General features: G+C 44.3%; 1 protein-coding gene across 1 annotated transcript in view; it reads left to right on the top strand.

The window, feature by feature from the left end:
• Positions 1-1,940: 1,940 nt before the first annotated feature.
• Positions 1,941-12,139, top strand: part of HPCAL1 (hippocalcin like 1) — a 185,430-nt gene continuing 175,231 nt past the window's right edge. The window contains exon 1 of the mRNA XM_066597322.1: positions 1,941-2,488. The gene's annotated coding sequence lies outside the window, so the exon portion shown is untranslated. The remainder of the gene's footprint in view (positions 2,489-12,139) is intronic.

The following is a 12,139-nucleotide window of genomic DNA, read 5'->3' as shown; positions in this document are numbered from 1 at the left end:
CATGTTTTGGGTGCTCGCGAGTCTGATATGATGCAAGGTTTCCCCATTGAAAATGATGGGAGACACTCCACAATCCTCCACCGTGGGTGACACCAGGATCGCTACTTCCCCAAGGTGATGCCAGGCGGTTTTGATATAAAAACACTTTGCATCAATAGGAAAATCACATGTTGGCGAGCGCAATATCGGGCCGTGAATCATATCGCCCATGTGAAGTTAGCCTTAGGGTTTAATCATACATCACCGACCATCCACCGTGCAGAAAAGAAGAAAATACAGGCACGTGTGAATGCCTGTTGGGCACAGGGTCAGATTGCGCTGCAGGCACCCGCATGTGGAATCTGACCCGCCTGTGTGCATACGGCCTAAGCCTATATTCACGCGTGTAAGCCCAATATCAGGCTGATGGCTAGTTCTGTAGACCTCACAACGCAAAAAACCTGCGCAAGATTCTCGTCTATGTGAGTAAGCCCTTAGGGTGGTTTCACATCTGCACCCAGGGGTCCGCTTTCCTGCTCCATTCGGGAAATAGAATAGGGAAATCCCCGTGGCCGAATCACCCAATTTCAGAAAGGAAAAGAACAGCGCCAAATTGACCCTATTGACTATAATGGGGTCCGTTCAGTTTCTGTTCAACTACCCGGCTTTTAGGCTGGATTCAGACGAACATATATCGGCTCGGTTTTCACATCGAGCCGATATACGGTGTCCTCATCTGCAGGGGGAAGGGGAGGATGGAAGAGCCAGGAGCAGGAACTGAGCTCCCGCCCCCTCTCTGCCTCCTCTCCACCCCCTCTGCACTATTTGCAATGAAAGGGGGCGGGATGGGAGCGGGGCTAAATTCCGAGAATTAGCCCTGCCCCCGTCCGTCCCACCTCTCCCCATTGCAAATAGTGCAGAGCGGTAGAGGAGGCAGAGAGGGGGCGGGAGCTCAGTTCCTGCTCCTGGCTCTTCCAGCCTCACCCCCTGCAGAGAGAGACGACGTATATTGGCTGGGCGTGAAAACCCAGCCGATATACGGTCGTCTGAATCCAGCCTTAGGGTGACTACCCACTACAGTTTTTTTTTCCCTGCGAAATTCGCAGCATTTTCTTTTCTGCAGTGGTCTATGGGACTTGTAATGTTAAGCTCGCGATCGCGCAAAATCGCGATTTCGCGGTAAATTGCAGGAAAAGTGCTGCATTTTGACCTGCATTTTGTGCAGGATCTGCGATGGAACTTCCGACCGGAGGTTCGCGCGCAGATGTGAAATCACCCTAAAGAGAATCAGGAAGTGCAAATCCGGTACATTTAGGTGTTTTTTTACGCAAGTGAAAAACGGGTGCAAAACGTTTTGAGATCATAAAATAAAAATTGGTTTTATTTTTACGGATCACAATCGCCCATGTGAATACAGCCAATCTATGTTAAGGAGCCTTCACTTGCATTATACATTTCACAGGCACAATTCTGCAGCACGTCCTTTGAATGTATCTACAAGGGCGAGTTCACACACATCAATAGCTAGGAGACATTTGAAAGAATTTTTGCAAACATCAGTCAGATTGACTCTTTTCACATATCACCATAACCTGACCCTGCAACATAATTGCCAATTCTGTAGGCGATGACACTTTCAATACACCCTATCTGATGACTCCATGTATTTGTACAGTGCTTCTCCCTGACTTTCCTGCATACAATGTAACACATACAAGTTGCAACATGTAACATAAGCACTTATTATTGTATAAAGTGATACTGATATGCAAATCACTAGAGGGAGCCTTCCAGGACTAGCACCATGGGGTTTTCTCCGCTGACTACATTAAATATCCCTGTGAGTACATGGAGCGGTGCCTGGTGCACAAGCTACTCCCATCCTCCATGCACTCCCCTGCAGCTCCACCTACTACTACTTACTCAGTGGAATGCACCAAGCTTAATCTATACCAGAGAAGCTCATGTCCAAGAACCAGGAACTGACTCCAGTGCTGCTAATATGCTGCACACATCTAAGGCCTAAGTGATCCTATGTCATTTGCAAAACCGTAAGGAACCCTTAAATAGTCTTTCAGGAGATGCAATAATTTGGAGCTTATTTCCTAAAGCCTCGCCGCCCCTCTTGGCAGCATGGTGCATGCTCTATTGTAATATTACATTAGTGTTCTGCCTTGTTATCTCCTCCTTATTATGCAAATGACCCCCCCCCCCTTCCCTGTTCTGACTATGGTGATTGACAGCAGCTCAGTGCCTGTATGCAGCCAGCCAAGGACAAGGCTCCCTCTCTGAATCCAGCTCTGTGAACTTTGTATTCCCACAATTATTACTAGTCTGTTGTTGTTTGGATGCCTACGCCCCACATTTCATTTCCTCTTTCTGCCCACTGATGAGGAGGATATCTGATCGATGTCTTGGGGCTGTCAGTTTGGCTCACGCCTGCGGAAGAGACCCAGATACTAAGTAACTAGCAAGAAGTAACTTAAGGGAGAAGAAGCGCAGACATCTGGTAAGTGTTATACTTCAATTTACTGTGTGGGTGAAGTCTAAAAAAATATCATGTAGATCGTAAGCTCCAAGGAGCAAAGGACTTCTTATGTAGAGGTACTGTATAGTGTCTGCAGCTTTTCCTGTTCATAAAGCATTGGGGAATATGTTGGTGCTATAGGATATACACAGGAAAGGGTTAACCCTGCCCAGTCCGTAACCCTTAGCTGTAGTGCTAAGGGTTAATTGGGTATACTTTAGATATTAGGGCTATTCCACGGTTGGGTTTTGCTACCTGTCGCTATATCTACTTGGTGTTAAGATAGCATTGGTATTAGGGATACGAAGTAGTAGTATGTGTTCCTGACATAGAAAAGAGTTAACCAGCTACATAGTTTATTCATTGCCACAATGCTGAAGGGTGACACAAAGGGTTAATTATGTCTTATTAGGCTAACCCCATTCTATAGGGTTGTTTGAGGCTCCTATCACCTTTGGGGTATCTGCTTTATACATGCTGGTGGTAGTAGTAGTATTATTCTATACCAAAGGGTTAATCTAGCCAAGTCCTTTATCCATCACCTTTAGCTATAGAGCCTTACGGAGACCTGAAGGGTTAACGGAGTATATTCTACTGTTCTGCATTGGACTTGTACCATCTGTCACTACCTCGAGGCACCTACATTAGTTGTGCTGGTGCTAAAGAAATGTTTATATTATGTTACATTGTATTTAGAATCTGTTACATTGTATATCATTATTATTACTTCTAGTATCAACAGATCTCCAGCAGCTGTCAGGAGGCTGGAGTGCAGCACCAAGCCAGGAAGGGTTAACGGAGTATATGCTAGGGTTCTGCATAGGACTTGTACCATCTGCCTCTACCTCTGGGCACCTACGTTAGTTATGCTGGTGCTATAGAAATGTTTCTATTCTGTTACATTGTATTCTATCATTATTATTGCTTATTACAGTGTTAACAGATCTCCAGCAGCTGTCACTAGGCTGGAGTGTTACAACTGAGCCAGAAAGGGTTAATTGATCATATCCTATGACAGCGCTATAATACATGGGAAGTGTAATGTTTGTCACAACCCTCACACCTTCTTTTTAATACTAGATAGAAGCACCCCTTCTGCTATATAGATGCATTAACCCTTCCTTCCTTTTTGCTGCTTCAGGATATGAAGGGTTAACTTTTAATTAATAATGTATTACTTTTTAACAAGCCGGTTTATAAGTAATGCATCTGTCCTCAGTGACACGGACTTGTCTATAGTGATTAAACCCCTTCCTACTCGTTTGGAAAGGATATGGTGACGTGTTTAACTTTCACCAGCGGAGGAAGTGTTAACCAGTTAAACACCTTTTGCAGTAAAGATACGGTTCATTCTGTGATTTGGTGTAAATGCTTAACTGATACAGCGTGTTATGTGAGCACTTCAGCAGATTAAGGGTTAAGATGATTCTTGGAATGTATGGTTCCATTCATTTCCGGGTGTCAGTCCCAAAAAAACTCCCAACTCTGTGGAGCTTGATGTGGGACTGATCAAGGCTATAAGTAATTCGCATATTTTTGGGATTGTGTAGTGCTCAAACCTCCACAACAAGCCAAAAACAATGCTAATGCTCATTTCCAATGCATCAGTACTGTGATACTGGCAATATATTCTAAGGCGCCACTGGAAATAAGTGCCAAGCCACTATTTTCAATGGATGCCTGCGGAGCTCCCATGCAGAGAGAGAGAGCAGTATGCAGGATACTCCGGTCCCCCCCCCCCTTTCCCCATTTAGTGATATGTGTGCCGTAGAAGCTTCTTATGGTGCTGCCAGACAATGGTGTGGAGCACTGTCTCATGCTGAATGTCATGTGGGCACTAGGTACTTCCACACAGAACCTAATTTTTCAGTGGAAAATCCGCGACACCATATGGGTGTTTCACGGATTCTACCCTAGGAATTGGAAAAGGTAAAACCCGCAGTGAAGATCTGGAGGGCAGGGCACGTCCACATGGAGTGGAATTTGCTGCAAAAACTTCGCAGCAAACCTGCATAAAAAATTGCACCTTTTGGGGGGATTCTGACACTCTTTTTGACTCTGAATTTGGTATGGGATCCAAATTCCCCATTTGATGAGATGGATACTGCAAGGAATATCCAGTGCTAGAATTCCCCACTGCATGTTAATTTTCGCAGCATGAGAAGAAGATTTTTTAAAACCTTGTTCCCTTTGCTTCTACTGTTCATGCCGTGGATTTTCCATACAGAGAGTCCACATGGAAAATCTATGGCAATTCCACCCCTGTAAATGTAGCCTATGGGTATGTTCACACTGGGCAGATTTGACATGGAGTCGTCAAGGAAAATCCACAGTATTGACAATAGCAGCAAAGTGGATACAATTTTCAAAACCAAAATCATGTCCACTTTGACCAGCGGATCCACAGTTTGTAAATTATGGCATCCGATTTTCAGTGCAGAATCCACCTTCTCGAATGAAAAGGTGAATTCCGCAGCAAATTCCGGATTAAATCCACAGTAAATTGTGTGCATTTTGCGCTGTGGACCTGCTATGGAATATCCGCTGTGGACAGTCCTTAGCAAATGTTGCCTTGCGTGGATACACTCCAAGACCAAATTCAAACAGGCGTAATCGCGCCAACAAGATTTGCACATGCAATACGGGGTGAATAGGACTCAGTTCGCAGGCAGGTATCTTGTGTGTACTATACAAAAAAATATGCAGCATGTACCGATTCCTTGGTTGTCTGTACAGGGAAATAGAACATATTAAACGAATTGGCCATTTCTATGTATGGGACCATGGCTGTGGGTTTTTTTGCATGCACAAAATGTTTAGTAAAAACCACAGTAGCGTGCACAAAAAACGCTGCGCAAATATACATACACTCGTGTGAATCCAACATTAGGATAGTTCTAACAGTGCAGAAATGTGGCAGATGCTCCACACTGAAAACCCACCGCATTTACAGTACAAGCTTTGCGTCCGCTTGGTGCGCAAAAATTCTGCATGAAGTCTGCAGCAGAATGGACGTGCAATGCGGATTTTAAATCTGCGACATGTTAATTTATGATGCGGTATTTCCATTGTAAATTGCGCCCCTTCAAATAAGAGGGGTGAAATCTGCACCAGTTAGCGTCGATTTCCTGCTGCAGAAAAGCCGCAGTATTTCCAACCCGTTGGTATATACTTGACCTACTGCGGATTTTAAACTGCAGGTCAATATACAGTGCATTGTGCCACAGTGTGTGAATGAGGTTTAGAAGACTTTCCATGTGAGTTACGCATTACACCCCACGTGGACGTACCCTAAAAACTGCCAAAGCTTGCACAGCATACCAGATATGTCATGCTTCTCATCTGCAAAGGTTGGAGATATGCAGAGACCCTCTCTACAACCTAACCCTTGTAATGAAGGGCTTAGCCATGCAACGTACGCTTTCACCGACCCCACCACCCTATATGAATCGAAGCCAAAGCATCAGTTACCTATGGCCAAGGCTGGCTGTAATGGGATCTACTTTTGCTCAGAGTCATCATTTACAACCTCAGGGGCTGCTCAGTGGGTTTTCTTTTAGCTTTATATTAAGCTGTAGGCTGCTTTTACATCTGCGGCGGGGGTTCGTTTTTCTGCTCTGTTCAGGGAGCAGGTAAGAGGAATTCCCTTGCTGAACGGGTCTGTCATATGATGGAACCAAACAGCGCCGAATGGACCCCATTGACTATAATGGGGTCTGTTGGGTTTCTACGCAGCTGGCAAGCATTTTGCAGAAAAAGCTCTGCATGCAGCACTATTACTTCTAGTATTTTGTGCCGGATCTGCGGCGGAACCTCTGAACGGTCCAGAAAAATGTCATTAAATGCCAACCTCATATATATATAATGCAGAGTTTAAATCAGAGGTAGTACACTGTATACTGATTATCAGATCCAGTAACTTCCATATGAGATTTTCACTGTCGCCTTTCTATTTAACCTTTGTCCTTTGGAAAATATTTAGTAGTGAGTGATTTAGACTCCTCTCCTTTGTTAATGTTTCACCTGCAATCGCTTTCTGGGCTGTAGAAGGTTATTGTAGGTGAATTCCGAGTCATTATTATCATAGTACATGGATGCATTGTGCTCTGGAAGTGAAAGGGTGTCTGCTAAGGAAGAATTATCTGTGCTTGACCTTCTGTACAGTATGGGCTAATTACATAACTGTATATGAAATAGAATAGTCTGTAATCCTTCAGGGTTCAGAAGAGGAAACGTCTCCAGAAGGAGGAAATGGAACGTTGTGTCTAATATATACAGAAAATATTTAAGAAGTTCCACTAAGTGAGTGTATAGTGTATATTGTATACCACAGAAATGGTGGCCCATTACCCGTAGGAGATGCTTGCTGCAAGGAAATGGAGCGTATCATGTACTGTACGATCACCAATGGGTTGTGGACAAACGTAGCTTTGACTACAGACGTAGCAATGATTAACTTGACTTGTGTTATATAAACTGTGGCAAGTAACTTTTTAATTGCCCTTTCCAATGGGTTCTGTTATGAAATGGGTGCTTTCACATCTGCGCTTGGGGTTCCGCTCTCCTGCTCCATTCAGGGGTTGAAATTCCACTTCTGGATACTGAGTTCCAAATCTCCCACATAGGCTTAGGGGCATCAGATTTAGATATACCGGCATTTTAAAAGTAACTGGACAGCTGAGCAAGAATCAAAATTAGCATTTATTTAACTATGTTAAGATTTAGTAGAGCCTCCTTTGGACCTAATGACATTGGATACTCTCTGTGATGTACTTTCCACTATGTGACATACTTCAGCTGTTATATCTCTCCATTCAAGCTCTCTCAAAGATACATCAGCCCATCCAAAATGGTGCAAGGAGTGTTGTCATTGGACAGTTAAACAATAGAAGAACATTCTATAGAGTGATGAATCGCACTACTCCATCTTCAAGTCAGATGGACATACCTGGGTGTGGAGAATGACTGGGGAACGTCTTCTGCCTGAGTGTGTTGTGCCAACAGTTAAGTACAGTGGAGATTCCGTTATGAATTGGGGATAGTTTACATGGCATGGTCTCAATCTGTTGGTTGTAGTGACAAGAACCATGAACACGGAGATGTACCTTAACATTCTAGACAATGTGCTGCCAACCATGTGGTAATACTCTGGGAATGGTCAGCAATACTTCCATCAAGGCAACGCGCCTTGCCAAAATATCCAACTCTGTTTTATGTTGGTTTGAGGATATGGATGATTCACAACTGGACTAGCCTACAAAGAGTCCTGACTGACCAGATTTTTGCAGGATGGAAGGAAATGCCAGCTGAAGTGTATCAGACGTTAGTAGAAAGTATGATATAAAGAGTATTAGATCATATTCGGGCCAAAGGAGGCTGCACTAAGTATGAACACGTGTAAATTAATAATACTTTTCATTTTTGCTCAGGTGTCCAATTACTTTTGGTAGGACAGTGTATGCCAACTGTATTGAGACATGCAAGCTTCTGAATACATTTGGCACATCATTGGGCCATCCGTGCCCCAAATCTGAAATATATATGCCAGTTATGAGCTGGTGTAGATTTCGGCTACAGTATAGGACCGAGAAGACAGCTGCAATCTCGGTATCCAGCAACAGACCACAAACGAGTCCACAAATGAGTCCAGTGCGCTGGAGGGTCTTCCTGGCACAGCTCAGGACCCTCGAATCTTGAAAAGGTTCTTCTGAGTCCGGACCTTGCGGGGCTCATAACATGATGTGACGGGCCTTGAGATTGACACGTAATCTACACTATGTAAAAGAAAAAGTAATTCATTAGACCAGGCCACCTTCTTCGATTGCTCCATGGTTCTCATAGTCCCATGCCCATACACAGTTATACAACCTCATATATAGCAGAATGGGATGTAGTGTGTGTTTCATGTAGTGTGTGTTTCTATTTTGGCCATCATTAACTTTATAAGCAATTCATACCACAATAGGTCTTTTGTGGGATTGGATTAGACAAGCTAGTCTTGACTCCCCGTCAATGAGGCTTGCATACCCATGTCCCTGTCACCGGTGCATTGATTGTCTTACCTTGGACAACTTTTGGTAGTTACTAACCACTGCACACCAGGAACTCCCACGAGAGGTGCCATTTTGGAGATGCTCTACCCCAGTATTCTAGTCATCACAAATTTGCCCTGAGTCACTCAGATCTTTACATCTGACCATTTTTCCAGCTTCCAACACATCATCTTCAAGAGCTAATTGTTCCCATGCTGCTTTATATATCCCATCCCTTGACAGGTGCCATTGTCACAAGAGAGTCATTTACCTGGGCCTGGGTGAGTCTACTATGCTCCGAACCCACGATGTCTACACCACTAGTAAAAGATAGGGCATACTACGAGTCAGATGTGAAAAAATAAACCCAAATTAATTGTATGTAGTACTTAATAGCTGATGTGGTAAAACTTTCCTTCAGCAAGTGAGCCAGTGTCTTCACTTACTGCACTGTGAAAGGTTTGACCAAGCCTGGACTTCTGGGATAGGTGTATATACAGCCAAAAAATCCTTCTCCTTCACCAAGAAACTTTGCATTTTGCATTTTACATTCAGCCAAGATGTAAGGCCTGTTTCCTATTCCTGCTGTATCTTGAAAGTAGAGCTACCATGCAATTAATCTGCTGCAGATCACCTTCCCTCCTGTGGGAATAGCTTGGCCCATCTGGTTTATTGTAATACAGTATTATGACTGAGGTGTCCCAACATGTCTTCTTTCCATTGTTTTCTTGGCATTTGCACAAGCAATGGAGTCACACTCATATTTTCCCTTTTGAGTGGGCGGAAACCTTGTCTAATAACGAATCAGGCACGCATAAATTATCACTGCCTGCAGCTAACACCTGAGATAATGTGGCATTCATTTTCAACAAAAGAAGCTTCATAGTAATTCTTTCGTAAGAGGTTGACTATTTCTCGACAGCAGATCTGGCCTCAAGTTGGTTGGTGCAATGCATAGTGTCTTCTGTTGCAGTTGCCTTTCCAGGTCTTAAGGTGGCATAGTATGCAATGGAAGTATAGTGACCAAACCAGCTGATTTTGGAGGGTCTGGCCAATCTTCTAATGTGTATGGCTACCTCCAACTCTCCGCCAATGTCTGATGTTGGGGAAAAATAAAGACCAGGCAGTTGGATTTTATCTGCCCAATCCATTTGTTCTTAGGAGATAAGCTACTGCCAGAGGGGTCATAATTCTCTGTATTCAGAATGCGTGCATGCTTGACCAAGCCCAGTGTGCATGTATATGAGAATGTGGGGGATGTTCAATGGACAGCTATCTAAAATATATGGTCACCCATGGCATGAGTGCAATCAGGGCTCAAGCTCCGGGCATCCAGGTAAACGGAATAGGCTTTCTTGATCTTCCCGAATGGCATCTGATCCTGTCTTTGGCACTATAAATATGGATTCTGCATGGAGCTTATATAGTTGCCCATAGTCTCAACTTTTGGAGACACATCTTTTCTTCTTTAATTTGGAGTTGAAATGTGGAGAAGTGTAAGAGCTGATCACTGGGTTCACTGGGTAAATGCACTTGCGCATTGAATTGATTTCTGCAGGAAGCAGACAGCTCCATTCCCACTGTAGTGGCCAGGCCAGGTATTACAAGTAAATGGGAACTCTGCATTTAATACCATGTCTGGCCACTGCAATGAGAACAGAACTGTCTGCTTCCTGCAGAAATCGGCTCAATGCATGAGAACCCCAACCCAAAACATGACTGATCAGCAGGGATCTCGGGCTGCAGACCCCACCGATCTACTATAGCGATGGCTTATACTAACGACAGGTCCTCAATAGTTTACAACTGGACAAAGCATTTAAGTCCAAAAGATCTTTTTTGGCACATTAAAAATGTTTATTATCTTTAGTTAATCGTGAAAGACAGAGGAAGGGGCTGAAGGAAGTTTCTTCCCAGAACAATGCTTGTAACTAGAGATGAGCGAACGTGTTCTTAACGAACACTTACGCACCCGGACACCGGCTTTTCCGAGGACTTCCGTGTTCGCGCGTAAGTATTCGGGGGGCGCCGGGGGGCGGGGAGAGGCGCGGCGGCGCGGGCGGCAGCAGCGGGGAACAGGGGGGAGCCCTCTCTCTCTCCCTCTCCCCCCCACTCCCCGCCGCAACCCCCCGCGCTGCCACGGCGACCCCTGAACTTTTTTCGCCCGAACACGGAATTCCTCGCGAAGTTCGGTGTCCGGGCGAAAAGGGGCGGAGCCGAACACGTTCGCTCATCTCTACTTGTAACCTAGCGGTTTATGTTCCTATGCAGTCTCACCCCCTTGAAAGCAATAGAAACGTAATTTCTTTGCAAACTCTCGACCATGCAGGTGTAACCAGACCCTCTGTCCCCAATATGTGGCTTTCCCACAGACCCTTCGTTGTACCCCGTGTAGCCAGGCTCTTTTCTGCACGTGACCTCTATCTGAATCCGTTTGACCTGAGCTATACTCCTCAACATTACCGGTCATGGAGGACAGATAAGTGTCGGCCAGTAAAGACAAGCCCGAACAACAGCTGGTTGAATCAAGCCAGTCCAACGCGCCACCTGCTATCGGCTCCTTGACACGTTCTCCCAAAGTAGAACCTACTTTTTAAAGTACGATATTAGTATAGTAAGATTATGCATGGAAATAACCAAAATCCAAGAATGTATACGCTTCAGAGGAAACCTTAAAAGAGAATCTAAGAAGTAGTGAGTTCTTCTTGGCTGAATAACCAAGATGGATCGCAGAGGCGCATCTAAGGCACCTCGGCAAGAAGGCTACAATAAATAGTCATATAATTCCCTTTCTCCAGTCAACTGAAGGCGATTCGGTAATTTACAAAAAGTTGGTACTCCGTCAGGCAGAGGCGTAACTTGAAGCTTCTGGGCTCCAATGCAAAACCTGTAACAGGGCTCCCAACTATAATGCTTTATTCATAGTACTGGGCTCCCTATATGGAGAAGAGAGGCCTTATGGGCCCCCTATGGCTCCTGGGCCTGGGTGCAACCGCATCCCTTATAGTTACGCCCCTGTCATCAGGCCCTTCAGTGAAGAGCTTCTTTCTGTAATTACATTCAGTAATTGCTCAGCATTAAAGATCTCCGTCACCATGAAGGATCATCTTTTAGAGCAATAGCTGTATGCTGCTATGGGTCAGCATTTACCCCTCTCTAATTTAATTGGTATGACTCTACATATAATTTGCTAATTCTGTAAAAAAAAGAAAAAAAAATATGCTACTTTCTTTGCCTGCTTTATCTATACTAGTACTGAAATGCTATTTGTCGAGTTCACACATGTCCTGCGCCATCGCTAGACGATGATGCGGGTACCCGCAATGTCAATTGCGGATGGGCAGCTGGTCGTGTGAGACCGGCCTTAATTTAAATATTTGGGCTTTATACTTTTTCACCGAGGCTTTTATTTTATAGAGTTATTTACAAAGCTGAGACAAACTCGGCTCTGCTATTCTTATATACCATATGGAACAAAAAGAATGCACTACCAACTTTGGTGCTTTCACCCATACGATTTGTCTTGCAGCACGTTGTATGTTATGTAAGATTAAAAAATGTAATCCTAAGGGCACATTCACACCTCTGCCTGCAATTCTAC

This window comes from Eleutherodactylus coqui, chromosome 1 (genome assembly GCF_035609145.1).
Source record: "Eleutherodactylus coqui strain aEleCoq1 chromosome 1, aEleCoq1.hap1, whole genome shotgun sequence".
Lineage (NCBI taxonomy): Eukaryota > Metazoa > Chordata > Amphibia > Anura > Eleutherodactylidae > Eleutherodactylus > Eleutherodactylus coqui.
Note: the sequence above shows the minus strand (reverse complement) of the source record. Positions and strands in the feature narration are given on the sequence as shown.